Source organism: Castor canadensis, chromosome 5 (genome assembly GCF_047511655.1).
Source record: "Castor canadensis chromosome 5, mCasCan1.hap1v2, whole genome shotgun sequence".
NCBI lineage: Eukaryota > Metazoa > Chordata > Mammalia > Rodentia > Castoridae > Castor > Castor canadensis.
Genome location: NC_133390.1, coordinates 159,972,213 through 159,993,086, shown reverse-complemented (window position 1 = coordinate 159,993,086; position 20,874 = coordinate 159,972,213). Strand labels below are relative to the sequence as shown.

The 20,874-nt window shown below is 50.3% G+C and overlaps 1 protein-coding gene and 1 non-coding gene across 4 annotated transcripts in view; one reads left to right on the top strand and one right to left on the bottom strand.

Annotated features, from left to right (window-relative positions):
* Dlgap4 (DLG associated protein 4) overlaps nt 1-20,874 on the bottom strand; it is a 168,807-nt gene that overhangs the window by 131,061 nt on the left and 16,872 nt on the right. The gene's annotated exons all lie outside the window — the stretch shown is intronic.
* Trnav-aac (transfer RNA valine (anticodon AAC)) lies at nt 15,410-15,482 on the top strand. Its single transcript has one exon. It is a non-coding gene; the product is annotated as a tRNA-Val (tRNA).

The window sequence follows — 20,874 nt, the reverse complement described above, 5'->3', positions numbered from 1 at the left end:
GCATTGCTAATGGTTCCCCACTATCTCTTCTTTCTTCTTCAGTAATCAGTTTCTAAATTTTAGCTGGGCACTTGGCCATCCAGAGTAAAGTCTACATTTCCCTGCCTCCCTTGCAGTGACATGTGGTCATAGAAGGATATAAACAGAAGTTATACACGCAGTTGCTAGAAAAGTCAGCTTCAGAGGTCCTGTGTGCCACTTCTGCTGCCTGGAATGTGAATGTGATGGCTGGAGCTGGAGTAGTTACCATGAACCTTGGGGTCAAGAACCACTATATGGAAGACATAGTAACAAGAAAGAAGGCGTTTAAGTACCTGATGATTACAGAGCCATCAGTCTGGCCCTAACCCACCTACCCAGACTCACATATGGGAGAGGAGTATCGCCCAATCCTGTTAAACCATCATAATTTTGGGGTTTCCCCTCAGAGGTAGAGAATCACAGCTTTTCCATGAAAGTGCCAAGATTCAAACCCCGACCATCGAGGCTGTGCCTGAAGAGACTGTCTCTGTTTCACAACTCACAGCACCAGGGCCAGCACAGGGCCTGGCACTTGCTCGGTGCTCAATAATCAGTTCACTGAATGACAAAGAAGCAAGTGACTACCAATGCACCTGTCCTGAGCAGATGCCCATGCTGGCCCCATCTGCCCCCACCTCTCCTCACGCCCTTCTGCACTCCTGAGAATTCATCAGTCCTTCCTCCAACACCAGAGCCCTGTGGCTGATCTAGCACCATCCAGTCCACACACAGGGCCAAGCCTCTCCTGACCACCCTTGGGCCAGGCCCTAGCTGCGAGCTGACTCTGTCCTCTTGAGGTCCTCCTCCTGGGACATCTGTGGTCCTGCACCAATGCCTCTCCCTTCCAGACAGAGCCCTCTGAGGGCAGCAGTCACGCTGCTCGGGGACCATCCTAGGCATGGCGAGGCCAGCACCACACCCATGGTAGAGGGGCTGGGGCTGACCTCACAAACTTCCATGCTGAGTGGGACCACTGTTTCCACCCTAGAGCCTCAGTTACCGAGGCCCTGTTAGAAGGAGCCCCTTGCTCACACCCATCACAATCAGCTGGTCTTTGTCCCTATGGTTTCAATCCAGATTCACTTCCCCAGAAACAGACTGTAAGGACACTGAGTTTCAAGAGGAGAAAAGTGGGTGGGAAAGGACTGAGGCTGGAAGGGCCGGGTGCTGGGGTCAGGGGTGGAACAAATGATCCTAAAACCCTTGAGCCATGGAAGGAGAACCAGAAGAGGAGATGTAGGTGCTTGGGGAAGACAGCGTTCGAGGCCTTGGCAACCCAGAGAAGTCACCTCCTCCAGCAGCCGCTCGCACAGCCCACTCCGCATGCTGACACAACCTGTCTCCTGCCGTAGCGCTGCCATCTGCCCCTCTCAACTGGGTGATCTCCGCCTCCCTACTCCACAAAGGCTGCTGACACCCCACAGTCTCCCTGATGGCTCCCACCTTGCTGCAGCCTCGCCAGCCCCAGGCCGCAGATGGCTCTACATGACACCTCCCTGCAGCCATGCTGACCTCAGGCCACTGACAGGAAAGGTGCACCCATAACCCTGCAGACACTGGCTCTGCCCAAGGAGGGTTGACCCGGGGGTCCTGGTGAGGCCGGGAATATGCACAGTCAAGGTCCTCTCAGAGACTGCAACGTGTGCTGAATGCCCAGAGCCTCCAACCGGGCAGCAAAGGAATAAACGTTTGCTGTAACAGGATCAGGAGGAGGCCAGAGAGAAGCCTTAAATCCCAGAGAGAAGCCCCTGTGGGAGCTGGTGGGCAGAGTCTGCTTGTCCACTTGCACATACTTATTGAGTGGCCACTAGCAGGTGATGCTGGCACTGGCTGCACACTCCCCATGGCAAGGCTTGGCCCATCCCAAGGAGATGGTCTTCGGAACGACCCATTTCACAGACTCAGCACCTGAGGCCCAGAGAGAAGTGAACCACGAAGATCTCACAACTGGTGAGTAGCAGGGCTGGGATTTGAGCCCAGGCCAGCTAGGTTGACATTCTACCACTGCAGGATGAGCCAGACCCTGGGCTACGGCCATGAACAATGGCCTGGGCCCAGTTTGTCTGTCAGTGGGGAGGAGACAGCAAATACAAAAACAGCACTGACTGTAAATGATGGTATGTGGAAGGAAAGAAGAGAAGCTGGTTTCAGGGCAGCTACTGTGGGTCTTTCTGATGAGGGTCCCTTTGCCTCAGCTTTCTCATCTGTGTAATGGAGCAGTAAGGCCAGCTGATACCTGGGAACCTCCAGCCAGGACATCCCAGGAACCTAGCCTTCCTTTCTCTGGGCCTTAGTTTCCCCATTTGTAGAGTGAGCAGGCAGGGAAGCAGAGCTGAGTCCATGGTGACTCTAGAGCCCATCAAACCCAGCCCCTGGGCTTCCCAAGGCCATGTCAGCCTGAGCTCCCTGGACCTGGGTTTTCGGAATGCATCCATCTGTTTCCATGGTGATGACAAGGCCTGGGAGGGGAGTGGTGGTGAGGGAACCTGGAGGCGGTACCTTGACTTCTCCCCTCTTAGGAGGGCCTTGAGTTCAGCAGACTCATCATTGTTGGGCCTGGGGAAGGTGATTCCTTGGCTTTGGGGCTCATCCAGAGCCTGGCTGCCTCTACTGGGCAGGAGGTGGAGGGCCCTGCCCCACTGGAAAGGACCTCACATCCAGGGCCATAGGCCCAACTGAGGTCCAGTTCCCTCTCCTCTGCAGGTCAGCAGGTTGCTGTCCGTGGTGCTGAAGCACCAGCCAGGCTCCCAAGACCAGCACTCCCTAGACAAACACTTCCTAGAGCAGGTTCTGCACCTGGCCCAACCTGGAGGCTGGGAATCAGGAAGGCTGGGATTTAGGGATAGGCGGGGACACAGCCAGCAGTGTGGTCTCCAGCCAGCTTTTCTGTGTATCAGTTCCCTCAAAATAGGGACGATAACCGTACTGAGCTCATGGGTCTGCAGAGAAAGCAGAATGCAGACAGTGCACGGTTGATGGAGGCCCCGTGACTGTCAGCCAGTAGGCCAGCTTTGGTGGGGTGCCTGTTTTTCGTGCCTTGCCTTCCAAGTCCCAGTAGTCCTGTGAAGCAATAGAGTGGGGATAAGAATATGGACACATATTCCAAGGCTCACACAGATGAAGTTAGCTGCCTAAGATCACTAGTGAAATAAGGAGCCGAGATTAAGACCAGCTAACTTTCCAAATCACCAACTCTATCTTGCCCTGTTCCCAATGTCCAGAGGGAATTAAGGACCAACTAGAGAGGGTTTGACTTACAACTCGCCAGGCTCCCCGGGGAAGGTGACCGAGACTCCTCACATCTGTGCGGGTGAGGCCCAAATTGTAGACAGGCAGTGTGATGTTTGCCCTGCCCTGCTGGAGGGTCCTCTGTGAAGGCAGCGACATGAAGTGGTCCAGAGACAATGTGTGTCAGCCGCAGCTGTGGGCCGGCAGCCACACAGTGCCCGCCAGTGCCCTTGCCAGCAGGCATCTGAGCACCCAGAGAGGCTGGAGCCAGGGTAGTGCTGTTGGGGCCCTCCAGCCCTGGCCTGGTTTCCCAGCAAGGAGAAGGCCCAGACATGCACCCCAGCTGCTCCTGTCCCCAGTTTCCTGCTGCGTGGAACATGTGCCTGTCTGCGCGCACACATAGATATAGTTCAAATCCACCCCCCCACACACCAAAATCCACTCAGTTCCCTCAAGGACTTGAGGTTTTGACCTCTGGTGGGAACAGGGACTGGGGAGACATTCACAGCTACTCCCAACTCTGATTCTGACCTTGAGTAAATCAGAAAGTTGGCCCCACATGGTGTCACCTCTATCAAATGGGGCTCCTGGGTCCTGGCATGGGGTGTCAAGGGGGCGTGGCTTTGAGACATGAGAATTGATCATTGCTTAAGCCAGGCATGGCGCCTGCCTTTAATCCCAGCTACTCGAGAGGTGGAGGTAGGAGGATTGTGAGTTTGGGGCCAGCCCAGGGAAGTTAGCGAAACCTGTCTCAAAACCAACATACAAACAAAAGGACTGGAAATGTGGCTCAAGTGGTAGAGCAGCGGGCACAAGGCCCTGAGTTCAACTGTCAGTGCAAGGAAAGGAAAGTCACAGCTGTCACTAGCCAGGGTCTTCCATGCTCCAGGGGTGCTCCTCCAATTCCCTTTCACGTGGAGTCCTCCACTGGAGGGCTCTGCAAACTGCAAAGTGAGCTTTCAGCCTCTCCGGGCTTCCTAGCTCATGAGGCATTCATCTCTGGCTGAGCCTACGAGGTCCCTCACAGTCCCTGCTCCCCTCTCCAGCACCATTTCCCTCTCGCTCACCCTGGACAGTCACTGCCCTCCTAGCTCTTCCAGGGACATGGTGGCCTCACCTCACTTTTGAGGTCATACCCTGGCTAGTCCCAGCACCAGTTCGCTGTCTCCAGCACTCACACGACTGGCTCCTCATCCCTCAAGAGTTTACGCAAACGTCACTTCCTCTGAGAAGCCCTCCTGGCCACCTGGCCTCTAAGGTACTCTGAGCACCAGGCACTGACTCTGACTTTGGATCTCTGCTTCTAGTAAGAGGAAGAAGCACCTCAGTTGGCACAGGGCCGGAGTATGAAATGTGTGTGCCAGGCTGGGGTATGGCTCTCATGCTGCAAGCACAGAACACATCATAACTGTGAAGAAGTCCTCTGTGAGTGGTCCTGGGCACACCTGCCCTCCCTCCGTGGGCCTTTGTTTCCCCACCAGAACCATGGCAGAGAAGGCCCCTCCCTTCCAGTTGACAAAGGCTGCCTCCATCCGGGCTCCGCCCTGCATTGACCCATTTTGGAGGCTTCTGTGAGCTCAGACAGTAGCTCCCTGTGGGCCTAATCCCATAAATCACAGCTGATTCCACTGGGTGGGGTGGCACTGGCGCCCGGATCTTCTGAGGCCATTAATCTATATCAGTGGTGCTGAGGATGTCACAAGCCTTCGGCAGGAGCTGGATCTGACCTTCAAGGCTGGGGAACCAACAATGCCCTTCACCCCAACAGGTCTCTGCTCATCCCATCTACCCATTGCCTCTATTCAGTCGAGAAATGTTCCCATTACTCTCCATGGAGGTGCCCCATAGCTTCCCACAATGGTTCAGAGAGCCACCCTGCACCTCACTTTACCAAAGAGGAAGCTGAGGCACAGAGAGTGGTGATTTACCCAAGGCCACACAACAAGTGTGTGTCTCTGATCTTCACCCTCTCATCTGGGGAGAATCTTGGCGGGAGGGGGAGCTAGAGGAAGGAATGATAAGTGAAGCCACCACCCAGCTTTGTCCAACTACAGGAAGAACCCACCTGGCTGCTGTGCCAATGTTTACAGCCAGTTCCCTAAACCTCAGGGGTCCAGCCATGGCCAGGGGCTCCTGGGGAACTAACCCTCTCACCCCAATCTGATGGAGGAAATGAGAACATGAACGAGGTGCCCCGAGAGCAGAGCCTCCATACCAGCCTGCAGGAAGGCAGAGACCACTGTGGTGCCTGCTGGGTGCTAAGGACGCCATGCCAGCAGCACCAGGGAAACACTGGAAGGTGGGAGCTGGGAAGACAGGCCTATTTCTTCCTCCATAGTCTTGGTGACTCTGGGAGAAAACCGTCTTCCTAGGTTCACCCACTCAGGGTTTATCAAGCACCTACTTTATGCACTACAGTAGAGGAACTGAAGGGCAGCAACCACATGACTGACTGACTGCAGGCTCTGGGCAGAGGGCCCGAGATCACACCCACCTCTTGCCTGCAGGCCAAGGGACCTTCACTGAGCCATGTGGCCTCCTGCGCTTCTGTTTCTCTGCTCTAAGATGGGAACAAAGGGAAGAGGCCTCTCTCAAAGGGCAACTGTGGGGTCAAGGTCTAAGAAGGGGGTTGCATGGTGCCTGTGTGTTCTCAACGCCAGGGATCACTGTGACTGTTGTTCAAAGGCCAGGCTCTTTGCTGGGGGCCAAGGTCGGGCCAATTAGAGAGACAGGTAGACTCTGAGCTCCTGGCACAGTAAGACAAAGCAGGCAAAAGGTGTATGTCATGATGAAGTGTTCCAAGAGTTTGGGACAGAGAAAACCATGGGCCAAGGCAGAACTCACAGAGGCTCCTCTGAAAAGAACTCTTGAGCTGAGAGTCCCTATGAATAAAACTGGTGACTTGTTTGGAGCAGAGGGCACGGCAGGGCAAAGGCCCTGAGGTATGGAACCACTTGGTAAGTGTCTAAGGAGCTGAGATGAGAGCCGTGCAGCCAGGGAGGAGTGAGAGGGGAAATCTGTTCTCTCTCTGGGCCTCAGTTTCCCTCTCTGCACCAAGGCCATGGAAATGCCCCCCAGTTCTCAGAACTAGGCTGGAGCAGGCCCTGTTTGGGCCTCTGGGGAGGGGGTGGGAGGTGCTCAGGGAGACCTGACCCAACCTGCTGGCATGTGACCTTGGCTATGTCCCCTTCCTCTTTATCCCCTGGGGCTGACTCAAAGCTACCAATGGTGCCTGACTCACCACTTGGGTGACAGCTAATTATGCCACCCCCTCCACCCTCCTGATCCACCTACTACCTGCATCAGAGCTCCTCGGCTCGAGACCCCCTCACCAGCCAGCTTCTCATAGACTGCCTGGAGGCTTTATCTAAGGAGCTGAAGGGGGTCCATCTGGGAAGCAACCCTTCCTCTCTGCTCACAGTCAGAGCCACCCTCCCAGGGACTCACAATCTCTGACTGAGGCCACAGAGACCAAAGTGCAATGAGGCTAGTAGTGACCTTCTCCTAGGCTGGATACATGTCCAGGGGCCCTTGGCACGGTCTGAGATTGTAGCGAGCCCCTGGGGGCTTCCTCCCTGAGCCACCCCACTCCCTACCACCATGTGTGGGGAGGGTGAGTCACCAACGCCCTGTGCACGCAGCTTGCACGCAGACAGGCCCAGCGCCTCTCCTCCAGGACAGCCACGTGCAGGCAAATCACAAGACAGGGCTGGGCAGCACTGGCCCTGCCCTCAATGTGTGTGCGTGGGTGTCCCAGGGACACCCCCTTCTGTCCGTCCTCACTTCAAAACAGAATTTCCTGAGAGGGACAGTGTGCTCAGCCTGGCAGGAGGAGCTATCTTTGGGAAAGGGGGAACCCCTACCCCGCTCCTACTTGGGGCTCTGTTTCCAGGAGACTGTTGGGGAATTTAGGTCTTCCTATGGGGTGGAGGGTTGATTATCATATTCATGACAAGCATGAATACATATTATTATGTAATCAATTATTTCTGTGATCATTTGATGACTCTCCCGCTAGACTGGGATCTCTCCGAGGGCAGCGGCCACAAGTCACCCAGGGCCTGGCACACAGGTGATGCTTAATAAATGAATACTAAGTGAATGACTGGTGGTTTTTACTATAGTTCTAACTGCTTCCAGATGGGCCTTCCTGCCACCCCCTTGTACTTGTGGCTGGATCCCTGCCAGTGCCCAGCTCTCAGTAGACATCGTTCCACACACGCGTCCAGCGCGTCACATACAGCTTAAGGGAGCTTCCCTTCCTAGCCCCGCCCTCCCAGTGTCCTGAGCAGCTGGGGACCATGGGGCTCAGGGGCATAAGCCAGACCTGCCAGACCCCTGAGCCCACTTCTCCTGCTCCTCTTCCAGGGCCTTGACTTCCTCATTCCTGGACAAACCATGCCTCATTCCCTATGAGTGGTGAGATGGGAGAGGTCTAGGGGGCCACGGGCATCCCCCCAAATCCTAGCCCAGCTAGGATTTCTGTCTCTTCCCAGTGGAAGAGACAGAAAGGGCCCAGTGGTCCCTCACAGGGACACAAGATAAGTCTGGGATTAAAACCTCCCATCAGGGAAGCCTCCTTTAGAGGGGAGGAGTTCGGACGGCAGCTCCTTTCACTGCTGCAGGCTTGACCCCGAGGACTCAGCTCCCATGCAGGCCGAACCCCCCCAGCACCTGCAGTACAGGCTGCCTGGCCCTATCCACCACCAGCTCTTGAAGTTGGGAGGTTTAGGAGCCCTCTTTACCTGGCCTCCCTTCCCTCTTCTACAGTTGCTTGGGAGATCTGCTCATCCTTCTAGTTCAGACCCACGCTACCTTCTCTGCCCACCTCCATGATCCCCGCACCCCACTACGTAGCATATGACTCCCTGCCCATTCCTCCTTCCTCCACAGCACGGTGATGGGTGCAATCACATCATCTGAATGAGTTCTTGGGTGAGTGGGCATCACCCCTGAGCCACACTGTCAGTTTCAGCTCTGTCCTCCAGTGGGCATGCGTATCAGGCAGGGTTCAGACTGTGCTTGTCTCTTGGTCTCTTACCCTCTCTGAGCTTCACCTTCTATCTCACAAAATGGATCAGTGTCCCCACTCAGCATGGGAACAGCTTCTGTGACTGGGTCTCATCCATGCTCTCTGGCTTCCCAGACTGATTCTTCCTTCTTTTCAACCCCCAAGTTCAAAAGCTCCCTATGCATGAGCTGTCAGGAGGAGGCAGGGGTGTGGGCACAGCTGGGTGGGCAGAGACAGACACTAGATTCTGGTGTGTGTATGTGGTGGGGGATGTGAAGGCTGCTGTGCTCCAGAAGCCCCAGGAAGGAGGGGTGCCCTTCTTCTGGGCAAAGTTGAACTGATGCCCACTGTGGCTGAACACAAAGTCACGATCAACTCAAGGCACACTGAAGAAGCAACACAAACTAGAGAACCAGGGAGAGGCTGATGGTGGGGCATCCCTCAGGGCAGTGCAGGGCCTCCAGTTCCCCTGCCTCTGGGATTGCTGGACCCCCTTCTCCCTCAGTGCTGCCCACACGCCACAGGCTAGGAGCCATTTGTCCACAAACACTGTATGCCAGTCACCTTTCTAGGCCTGGAGATAAGCAAAATACACGGCAACTGACCTAACAAATGCATAATACACAGGATGTGACATTTGAATTCAGACCTGAGTGAAGTTAGGGAGGCTGAGAGTCCCAGGCAGAGGGAACAGCAAGTGCAAAAGTCCTGGGGTAGAAACATGTTGATGGAGCTGCCAACAGTGGTCAAAGGAAGAGCACAGGACAGGGGGTCAAGAGCTGTCAGCTGTGTGACCTTGGAGGCCAGAAACTCCCACTCTGTAGCCTTTGTCTCATCATTCAAATGGGCACGAAAACATGTCACAGGTGGTTATGAGGATGGGAAGGAAGAAGGCTGGGGAGGAGTGTCCTGCACTTGGCAACACACAAACATTCTACAAGTGTGTACTGGATGGGTAAAGCCTGCAAAGGGACCTGTGCCCTGGAGGAGTGGGGGAATGGCCCTGGCCACAAGGCAGGAGCAGCTCTTCAAAAAAAAAAAAAAAGAATCTTCTTTTCTCCACAACGTTCCTCTCGGACCTATGTGCCAGGTGCCACAGACCCTGAGTTTTCATACCCCTGGACTAAGCCTGTCATTTAGGGTGATCGGGCCCCTCAGACAGAATGCACAGGCAGCTCTGGGAACCCAGATCCTAGGGAGGAGTCAGGGAAGGCTTCCCAGAGGAGGCAGTTCCAACCTGGCTCTGGGAGGATGTCCCGGTGGTCAAGGGGTGAAAGGCAGGCTCCACAGATGGGGTAACAGCATGTGCAAAGGTTCTGGGGGCACAGGGTGGTGGTAGGCAGGACCCCTGAGTGCTCTGGGCTCAGACAAGAGGGAGGCAGTGATAATATCAGTGAGGAGAGCAGCTAAGGTTGACAGAACACTCAGGACATGCTGTGTTCAAGTGCACAGCCTCACCTGGCCCAGTCGCGACAGCCACAATAAGGCAACCTTCACTCATGGAGTGCAGGGCACAAGCCAGGAGCTTGGACCAGCTCTTCACACCTTATACTTCACAGCCCTGTGAGGCAGGAACTCTGTGCTGCACTCCCATTTTCTGGATGAGCAAGCTGAGGCTGTAGCCACACAGCAACTTTCCCAAGGCTGAGACAAGACTGGACACACACTGTGTCCTGCTAGTGTTCCACCACCTGGCCCACAGCTTCCGCAGGGTAGGATGCCCGGGAGCCAAGGAGGGTTGTGATAGAAATGAATATGTTCTGGAAAATTCTTCTGGTTGCACAGAGGGAGGACCAAGGTTCGATGGGCTGCTGCTACAGTCTCCTTCCTCAGTATCCCTGTGGAAGGAGCCACAGGCCTCAGCCCAGAAGCCTCCAGTTCTGTAAGGGGCGAGGAGAATGTCTGGCAAGTCTCCCTCTTACCCACCCCAGGGGCTCAGGCGCCAGCTCCAACCTGCAGCTTTAATTAAAACAACTTTTCAAGCTATTAGCAGCAATAATAATAAAACCCCAAACAGGAACAATCAAGCAGTAGACTGTGGGAGAATTAATGCGGGCACCTGGCGCTCTGCCACCCCCAGGGGGCAATCAGCTCAGGAAGGGGGCATGATTCTCACCTCCAATAGACTTGTCAATCCCAGACGCTGCCTGGGAGAGGCAGAACTGGGGAAAGGGACCACCTATGTCCTGATCCAGCTGCCCCTGGACCACACTGGTGGCTCTTGGGAGGCAGAAGAATGGTTGCTGTGTCTCCAGCCCTCACCCCACCTCAGTAACCAGTAGGCCTCCCTCCCCTGACATTACCCAGCCCAGCACCTTCACCTCCCCCAGAAACAGCCCCAGCCTCCTAAGTGAGGTCCTCATCTCCACCTGGGCCCCCGAAAACTGAGCTCCCCACCATACCCACAGGAGCCTTTCCAGCAGCCATGCTACTCCCAGGATCCCCACAATGGTTCGTCACCTCTCCCCCACACACTTACAACCCTCTCCTGCCACCCAATGAGTCACCACTCCCCAAAGGCTGGTGGTCCCTGGAGCTGCAGCTGGCCTGTGGGTAGCAGACAGAGCAGTGATGCTCCAGCCTCCTGGATATGCTGCTGCTGACATCCCTAAAGGCAGGTCCCCCAAGGCAGGCCCCCAGTCTTTCTAAGCCTGGCCTTAACTCCGTGCTGTGAGCAATGGGGAAGAAGGTATCCACGATTTCACCCATTAGGCAAACACCTATCCATGCCTCTTCAGTGCCAGCTCTGAGTAGGGTACATAAGAACCCAACCCACAGGGACCTACCACCTGTAGAGAGCTACCAGGCTAGAGGGGGTGACCTAGCCAGGAAGGGCAGTGGGATATGCAGGACAGAGGAGTGAGTGGGAGGGGGTAAATCATACAAGCCACACACGTACCCAAATCCCCACTCCACCACTCACTTGCTGTGTGACCAAGTACAAGTGATCCCACCTCTTAGGGCCTGTTTCCCCATGTACCCTGGGTAAAGAGCAAAGCATGGTGTCTACAGCATCGTGAGTGCATGGCTGGGGCTACTGGTGAGGGAAGAGGGACCAGAGAAGGCTGAGAGGAGGCAGCCAGCAGAAGGGGCACAGCAGGCAGAGAGAAGGTTCCTTTGTGGGAGAAGGGGTGTGGGAGCTGAGACCAGACACCACCTCAATCCTGGAGACCCTCAGCTGTCCAGTGCGTGGGATGGACCCGGGGCAGGGGCAGGCAGCAGCTTGCAGAGTAGTTTTGTTTTCGGGGTTTTTAGCTGGGGATGTGGAGCGCTTGCCTAGCACATGTGGGGTCCCAGGTTCCATCCCCAGCACTGCACCCGTACACAAAATCCCTTTATTAACCTCTTAGTAGGAAACATTTCAAGCATCCACAAATGCACAGGGTAGAGCTGCATTAACGCCCTGCATTTCGAGCCAGGAGAGCAGGCTGCCCAGATGCCTGTGCTATCCTGGCGCGCCTGTCCCTCGGAACCCCATCCTTCACCTTGATGGCCCCAGAGGGGACCAGGTGACCTTGGAATCTGCTATAAGGCCAGACTCTCTGATGCCCCCACACCTTCCCATTCCAGAGCAGCAGGACAAGTGTTCAGTCACTAGAGCCAGAAGTAGCATCTCCCTTTTACTAACGAGCAAGAGAGAGAAAGAGAGAGAGAGAGAGAGAGAATGCCAGACTACATTTCCTGCCCGGGAGAGGGTGAGAATGTGCTCTTGGAAGGGAAGAACGAGCCCTTGTCTAGAGCTTCCTTTTTGAAGTCCCATGAATATACATGGTGACAGGCAGACAGCTTTGAGATGCCAAGAAGCTGAGTCACCTGGGGACACTGAGGTCACTGCTTTGAGGAGCATTGGCCACAGTAAAGAGGAAGTGCTGCAGAGACTGGAGACCCAGGCCAGCCCAGTGTGACCCTTCACTTTCTCAACTACAGAGGTTACTCCCTCCTGGGCTGCTGGGGACAGAAGATAAGGCAGCGAAGCACCCCACATGGCACAGGGAATACAGGAGGCACTCAATACATGCTGCTGAAGTGCACACAGCAGGCACTCAGTACATGCTGCTGCTTCCCTTGCACAGCCTCAGGGCTGGGAGGGGGCCACCAGAACAACTGGTAGTGAGGAAGTTAGGCTGGGCAACCCCTCCAACCTAAGCTCAGAGCCCTGCTCTGCCCACCACCCCACAGCACTTATCCAGCAGCAATTAGCTTCTTTTTGCTGTTTCCTCACTTCCTCTCTGTGGCACTTCTGTCTCTGTGACACATCTGGCTCCGTGGCACAGAGTGGGGACTCAATGAACATCCATTTAATGTCTGTTAGTGAAAAAGCAATCAGAAGCAAGGCCTCTGTTTCTGCATCCGTCTCCAGTTAACAAGAGGACTCCGCCGCCAAGGAAACCCCCTGCTCTGATCCCTCTCTCCTGAGACAGCGCACGTGCCTGGCTGAGGGTGGGCGGGCAGGGAACCGGCAGCCCAAGTGACCCCTGCCTGGCTCCGAATGCTGTTCACACTGTAGGTCTAAGAGCTACAGCTCTGGAGCAAAGTGACTTAACTGGGAGATTAATGTGCCCATGTGGATCCCTTCCCTCCTTGGCCTTCAGGGAGGTGGAGGAAGGGGGTGTTGGGGATGCAAGGATGAATTTCTGGGAGGTTGTTGGGGTGCCCAACTGCATACCTGGCCTTTTCCACTTTTTCTGGGCCCCAGACACCATGCCAAAAAGGGCAGGGAATGCACACTTATTAGGAGTCTTTGGGGTGTGATGTTTATTCCTCACAAAGTAGAAGTGACCATCCCCACAGCTGAGAGATGGGACCCAGGGTCCAGAGAGGTGCAATGTCTTGTCCACCAGCCACCATTTGGATTAAAATCGAGGCAAAGATGGACAGTGACAATAACAGTCATAATTATAACAGTGACGATAGTAACAGTACATTACTGTCTGCTGTGAAAAGAGAAGAACCTGAGGCCTCAATATCCCCATGAGGTAGGACCTGTACTGGCCATTCTACAGGTGAGGAAAGCAAGGCACAGGAAAGTGAGGGAGGGAACATGGCTGAGGTCACGCAGTGGCTAAGCAGCCAGCTTTCCCGCCACACCTGGCCCTCTCCGGTACTGCAGTCCCTACCCAGCACTATGGCTGGAGTCCCCACAAACAGGCTTCTCATCCCCTCCAAAGGTAAGCTCTGGAAGAATGAGGTACGCGGTGCTTTAACTGTGGTAAGAATTTCTTTCTTAATACAGAAGCAATATATGTTTATGGTAGAAAACTGGAAGTAAACAGAAAGGCATTGGAAAAAAAATTATTCTTCTCCCAGACATGACCACTTCTAAGATTATAGTGCACATACTTCAGTCTGTTTATTTTTTCATCCATAGGCATCAACAAGATGTCACCCAGCCACAAGGTCTGCTAAGTGTCTGGTCCTGTCCCAAGTCTCTTGCACACATCATCTCATATAACCCACACTACAATCAGGTAACATATATATTAAATCCCACTGGGTGTAGTGTACACTCCAGTTGCTTGAGAGGTGGGGATCAGGAGGACTGAAGTTCGAGGCTAGCCCAGGCAAAAAAGTTACCAAGACCCTATCTCAAATATAAACTGAGTGTAGTGGCACAATCTGTAGTCCCAGCTATGAAGGAGGTGGAGGCAGGAGGATCATGGTCCAAGGTAGGCAAAAAGAGAGACTCTATCTGAAAGATAATTAAGGCAAAAAGTGTTGGGGGTGTGGCTCAAGCACTAGGGTACCTGCCTAGCAAGCAAGAGGCCCTGAGTTCAAACCTAAGTACTGCAAAAAAAAAAAAAAAAAGCCCTTCAAATCAAAGGTAAATCATAATCCAAATGTTAAAATCTAGTAATCAAGACAAAAAATTAAAAGTAATCATTAAAAAGGCATATTATATTCTGAGGAACAAAGATAACAATAGCGTATTTCTTGTCAAAAACAAAGCAAGTAAGAAGACCATGGAGCAATGCCTTTGAAGTACTGAAACAACAACAACAATAAAATCTATCAATTTAGGATTCTGTGACTGGTGAAAATTACTTTAAAAAACAAAGGTAAAATAATGACTTTTTCAGACATAGAAAAACTGAAAGAATTTATCACCAGCAGACATACACTATAAGAAATTCCTTCAGGCTGAAAAAGTATGATAGCAGACAGAAATACAGATCCATGAAAAGTCATGAAGAGTACTGGAAATAGTACCACATGAGTAAATATATAGGATTATTTTTCTGATTATTTAAATTTCTTTAAAAGGTAATTTTATTTTGATAAAATAATAGCAAGGTAGTGTGTTTATAATATATGTAAAAAGAAAAATGCATCATAAAAATAGCACAAGAGAGAAGTGGAAATATGTTATTGTAGCATTTTACACTATATATGAAGTGATAAAATACCACTTGAAAGTAGAATACCACTTGAATGTATAATATAAACTGTAAGCAACCACTAAAATAACAAAATAGTTATAACTAATAATTAACATGAAAATGAAATTCAATGATAAAAACATCTAATGTTTTTAAAGAAAGCATTTGAGAAACTGAAAAAGAAGAACAAAGGACAAACAGAAAACAAATAGCAAGATAAAAGACTTAAATCTAACTATATCACCAATCACATTAAATGGAAGTAGTCTAAATGTCCCAACCAAAAGGCAGAGATTTTCAGAATGAATTTTTTTTAAAAAGACCCATTTATGTGCTGCCTATAAGAAATGCACTTCAAATATAGAAACACAAACAGGTTAAAATAAAAAGAATGGAAAAGCATAGATCATCTTAACACCAACCCGAAGAAAACTGGAGGATGACATTAACATCAGAAAACAGTATATTTCAAGGGTAAAGAAAGTAATTTCATAATGATAAGTAGGTCAATTCATCAAGAGAAATAACAACCCTAAATATTTATATACTTAGCAACAACTCTTCAAAGCTGGGCACAGTGGCTCAAGCCTGTAACACTAGCTACTTGGGAGGCAGAGATCAGGAGGATCTCAGTTTGAGGCCTGACCGACAGCTGGGCTTGGGACTTGGTGGTGCACAACTGTCATCCCACTAAACTCAAGTGGGAGGACTGAGATCCAGGTGGTCCTGGGCATAAGGGGAGACCCTACATCAAAAATAACCAGTGAGGGCTGGAGGTGTGGCTCCAGTGGTAGAGCACCTGCCTAACAAGCATGAGGCCCTGAGTTCAAACCCCAGTATTGCCAAAACCAAAAAAAAAAAAAAACCCTTCAAAATACACAAAGCAAAAGGTGATTTGAATTTGAGGAGAAACAGACACATTCCCAATTACAATTAGAGATTTCCATACTCTCTCAATAACTGATAGAGCAGGTGGAAGGGGGAGGTGGCAGGGAAAGGGGTGGGAGGACGAATGTGGTACAAACAGTGTATATACATGTATGTAAATGCAAAAATGATACCTGCTGAAACTGATCCAGGAATGTGGGGCGGGGGTGAGAACAGTAGAGGGGGTGAATTCAAGAATGATATATTTGATTGTAATATATGTAAATGCTACAGTGTACCCCACCCAGCAGAACTATAATAATAAAAAATAATTGCTAGAACAAGTGAATGGAAAATAACTAAAGTTAATAGAAGACGTCAAATATTGTGAACCAACTCGACCTGACATTGCAAATCACTGCATCCACTAACAACAGAGTATGCATTTTGAAGGAACATTAAAAGACACAGACCATATTTTGAACCATTAACCAAGTATCAATACATTTTAAAAGATTCAAGCCATGCAAAATATATCACATGATCACAATGGAATTTAGCTAAAAACTATTAATAGAACGCTCCCTAGAAAACCCTCAAATATTTGGAAGTTAACAGAATTCTAAATAACTGATGGGTCAAATAGGAAACCAAAAGAGAAATTAGAAAGTACCTTGACCTGGACAAAAATGAAAACATAACATAACAAAATTTGTGGGATGCTGCCTTGGCAGTAGATGTGGGAAACTTCAAACACTAAATGCCTATATTAGTGAACACAAAACGTTTCCTATCAGTGGCTTAAGCTTTTACCTTGAAAATACTACAAAAAGAACAAATGAATCCTAAAGTACATGACATGGAGTAACAAATATCAGGATAGAAGTCAATAAAAGAGCAAGAGAGAAAAATCCATGACACCAAAGGCTGGTTCTTTGAAAAGATCAATACGGCTCATAAAGGCAGAGCCAGGTTGATGGAAAAAATTAAAAGTGAGAAAGAGGAGAGAGAGCTTAGACACAAATCCCCAATATGAGGAATGAAACAGGTAACATCATTACAGATGCTACAGACATTGATGGATAATAAAAATTTAAACTTATTACAGATCTATAGTGATCAGGTCAGAGTGGAAGGAACAGATCAATGAGACAAAACCCTCAAATCAAAGAAGGTGCCAAGGCCATTCAGTGGGAGAAAGAAAAGTCTTTCAACAAATGGTGCTGGCACAACTTAATACCCACATGCAAAAGAATGAAATTTGTCCTCTACTTCACACCATGTGTAAAAAAAAAACTCAAAATAGATCACATTTGTAAGAGCTGAAACTATAAAGCTCTAAGAACAAAACACAGGCATAAATCTTGATGACTTTGAATCAGGCAGCTGTTTCTCAAAGAGGCCGCCAAAAGAAAAAAGAAGACAAAATTGGACTTTCATCAAAATTTAAAACTTTTGCCAGGCATGGTGGCTCACAACCGTAATTCTAGCTACTCAGGAGGTTGAGATCAGAAGGATCAAGGTTTGAGACCAGTTGGGGCAAAATATTAGTAAGACCCCCCCCAATCTCAACAAACAAGCCGAGTGTGGCTGTAGGAGGCATAGGTAGGAGGATGACAGTCAGAGGCGAGCCCTGGCAAAAACTGTAAAACTATCTGAAAAATAACTAAAGCAAAAAGAGTTGGAGGCATGGCTCAAGTGGTAGAGCACACGCATGAGGCCCTGAGTTCAAGTACGAATACCACCAAAAAACTTTTAAAAACTTTTGAGATATAAAGGACACTGTATCAAGAAAGTGAAGAGACAACTCACAGGATAAATATTTGCAAATTCTATATCCGATAAGGGACCATGTCCAAAAAAATATAAAGAACTCTTACAACTTGCTATGGTAAGGAACTTGTGTCTCCCAAAAATCATACATTAAAACCTAACCCTCGAGGTGATCGTATTAAGAGGTGGAGGCACAGGCCTGAAACCCCAGGATTTGGAAAGCTGAAGCAAGAGGATAGAGAGTTTGAGGCCAGCCTGGCGTATATACTGAGATCCCGTCTCAAAAAGAAAAATAAGGGACTGGAATGTGGCTTAAGCAGTAGAATGCCTGCTTTGCAAGCACGAAGCCCTGAGTTCAACCTCCAGTCCCATCCAAAAAAAGAAAAGAAATAAATAAAAAGAGGTGGGGCATTTGGGAGACGATTAGGCCACGAGTGTTCCACCCTTGTGAACAGGATCAATAGCCTTCTAAAAAGGCTGGTGGACTGGCTCAAGTGGTAGAGTGCCTATCTAGCAAGCCCTGAGTTCAAACCTAGTACTACCAAAATAATAATAATAATCATAATAATAAAATAGCCTCCTAAAAGAGGCATGAGGTGTTTCCTCCTTCCACTAGGTGAAGACATGGCAAGAAGGCACCATCTTTGAAACAGAAGCAGAGTCCTCACCAGACATTGAATTTGCTGGCACCTTGATCTTGGGCTTGGCAGCCTCTAGAACTCTGAGCAATAAACTTCCATTGTTTATAAGCCATGCTGTCTAAGCTATTTTGTTATAGCAGTCCAAATGCACTGAGACACAACTCAATAATAAAGTAGTCTAATTCAAAAATGGGCAAAGTATTTGAATGGACATTTAAAAAAAAATTAGCCATCAGGGTATGTAAATCAAAACCAAAGGAGCGCTTCCCCTGCATGTGCAGTCTTAACATAAGAGATAGCCAATAAGCAAGGTTGGCAAGGCTCTGGAAAAGTCAGAAACCTTCTGTGCCACTCAGGAAATGTGACGTGTTGCCATTGCTCTGGAATCAGCCTGACAGTTGCTCAGTTACATACCTAAGGTGTGATCCAGCAGATCCTCTCCTAGGTGTGCACCCAAGAGAATGTCTACACGTCTACCCGAAAACTTATATACAATGTTCACAGCAGCATTACTCATTATAGCCAAAAAGTGGATACAATTCAAATAGCTAGCAATGGATGGATGGATGGATGGATGGATAGATGGATGGATGTGTGGATGTGGATGGGTGGATGCATGGGTGGGTGGATGGGTGGGTGGGTGGGTGGGTGGGGGGATGGGTGGATGGATGGGTGGATGCGTGGATGGGTAGGTGGGTGGGTGGAAGGGTGGATGGATGTGTGGATGTGGATGGGTGGATGCGTGGGTGGGTGGATGGGTGGGTGGATGCGTGGGTGGGTGGATGGGTGGGTGGATGCGTGGGTGGGTGGATGGCTGGGTGGATGGGTGGGTGGGTGGATGGGTGGGTGGATGGATGGGTGGATGCGTGGGTGGATGGGTGGGTGGATGGGTGGATGGGTGGGTGGATGTGTGGATGGGTGGGTAGAAGGGTGGATGGATGTGTGGGTGGGTGGAAGGGTGGAAAGGTGGATGGATGCATGGGTGGATGGATGGGTGGAGGGGGGATAGATGGGTGGATGGATGGGTGGATGGGTGGGTGGATGGATGGATGTGTGGGGGGGGATGGATGTGTGGGGGGGGATGGATGGGTGGGTGGGTGGATGGATAGGTGGGTGGGTGGATGGATGGATAGATGCATGGGTGGAAGGATGGGTGGATGGGTGCATGGATGGGTGGATGGGTGGATGGATGGATGCATGGGTGGAAGGATGGGTAGATGGATGGATGGATGGGTGCGTGGGTGGATGGGTGGGTGGGTGGGTGGATGGGTGGGTGGATGGATGGATGGGTGGGTGGATGGATGGGTGGATGGATGGATGGATGGGTGGGTGGGTGGATGGGTGGTTGGATGGGTGGATGGATGGGTGGATGGGTGGGTGGATGGGTGGATGGATGGGTGGATGGGTGGGTGGATGGGTGGATAGATGGGTAGAAGGGTGGGTGGATGGGTGGGTAGAAGGGTGGGTGGATGGGTGGGTAGATGGGTGGATGGATGGGTGGATGAATGGGTAGAAGGGTGGATGGGTGGATGGGTGGGTGGATGGATGGATGGATGGATGGATGGATAAAATGTGTCACAGCCACACAATGGGATAGCATTCAGTGATGAAGAGGATAGAAGTCCTGTTATGTGCTATGACTTGAATGGACCTTGAAAACACTACACTAAGTGAAACAAGCAGCCCCAAAAGGTCACATATTGTATAATTCTGTTTAAATGAAATGATCAGATTAAGTAAATCTATAGAGACTGTGTAGATGAGTGATTTACACAGCCCAGGAGTGGAAGTGGCTGTTAATAGGCAGAGCTTCTTTGGAGGTGTGGCTCAAGCAGTAGAGTGCCTGCTCTGCAAGTATGAAGCCTTGAGTTCAAACTCCAGTCCCCCCTAAAAAATCAGAAAACCGAAAAAAAAAAACTATCCCACAAAGAAAACTCTAGACCCAAGATCCAATGACTTCTCTTGCGATCCTACCAAATGATGGGAAGGAGTAATATTAATTTGACACAAGGTCCTGTAAAAGATGAAAAAGAAGGACATACTTCCCCACTCATTTTATGGGTCTTGATACCAAAACCAGACAATAAATGAAAACTAAAACCAGTATTTGTAATGTTCATAGATAAAAAATCCTAAGCAAAATTTAACAATTTATTAAAAGACTATCTCATGGTCAAATGGGGCCTACCCTAGGAATGCAGGGTTAGTCTCACACTTGGGAATCAATCAGTGTCATTTACTGTATTGTCAGGCTAAAAGAGAAAAACCACACAACCAACTCAATAGACCTAGAAAAGCATTTGACAAAACCCAACATGATTCATGATTTAAAAACTTCTGAGCAAAATCTGGGCCTCGTGGGGCACACCTATAATCCCAGCACTCAGGAAATTGAAGCTCGAAGATCCTGAGTTCAAGGGCAACCAGAGACCCTGTCACTCCCCACCATACACACACACACAATCTCAGCAAAGTGAGAAGAGAATTTTCTCACCCTGGTAAAAGTACCTACAAAAGTCCACAGTCAAGGTCATATTCAGTACTGAAAGAGTGACTGCGCTCCCACTGAGGATGCTAGGCAAGACCGGGGTCCACTCTCACCACCTCCCTTTGGCATTGCTTTGGAGGCTCCAGCCAGGGCAATCAAGCAAGAAAGAGAAATACAAGATTTCAGATTGGAAAGAAAGAAGTAGAATGATCATTGCTTGCAGATGGCATGCTCGTCCTTAGAGAAAATCCATCGGGATCCACACATGAAAAGGTGCTACATCTATCAACTACGCTTAGCAAGGAAGCAGGAGGGCTGGTCAAATAGCTCAAGTGGTAGATCGCCTGCCTAGCAAGCATGAGGCCCTGATGTCAAACCCCAGGGCCACCAAATGGAAAAAAGAGCAAGGAAGCAGAATACAAGGTCAACACATAAAAATCCATTTTATTTCTATAAACTAGTTATGAG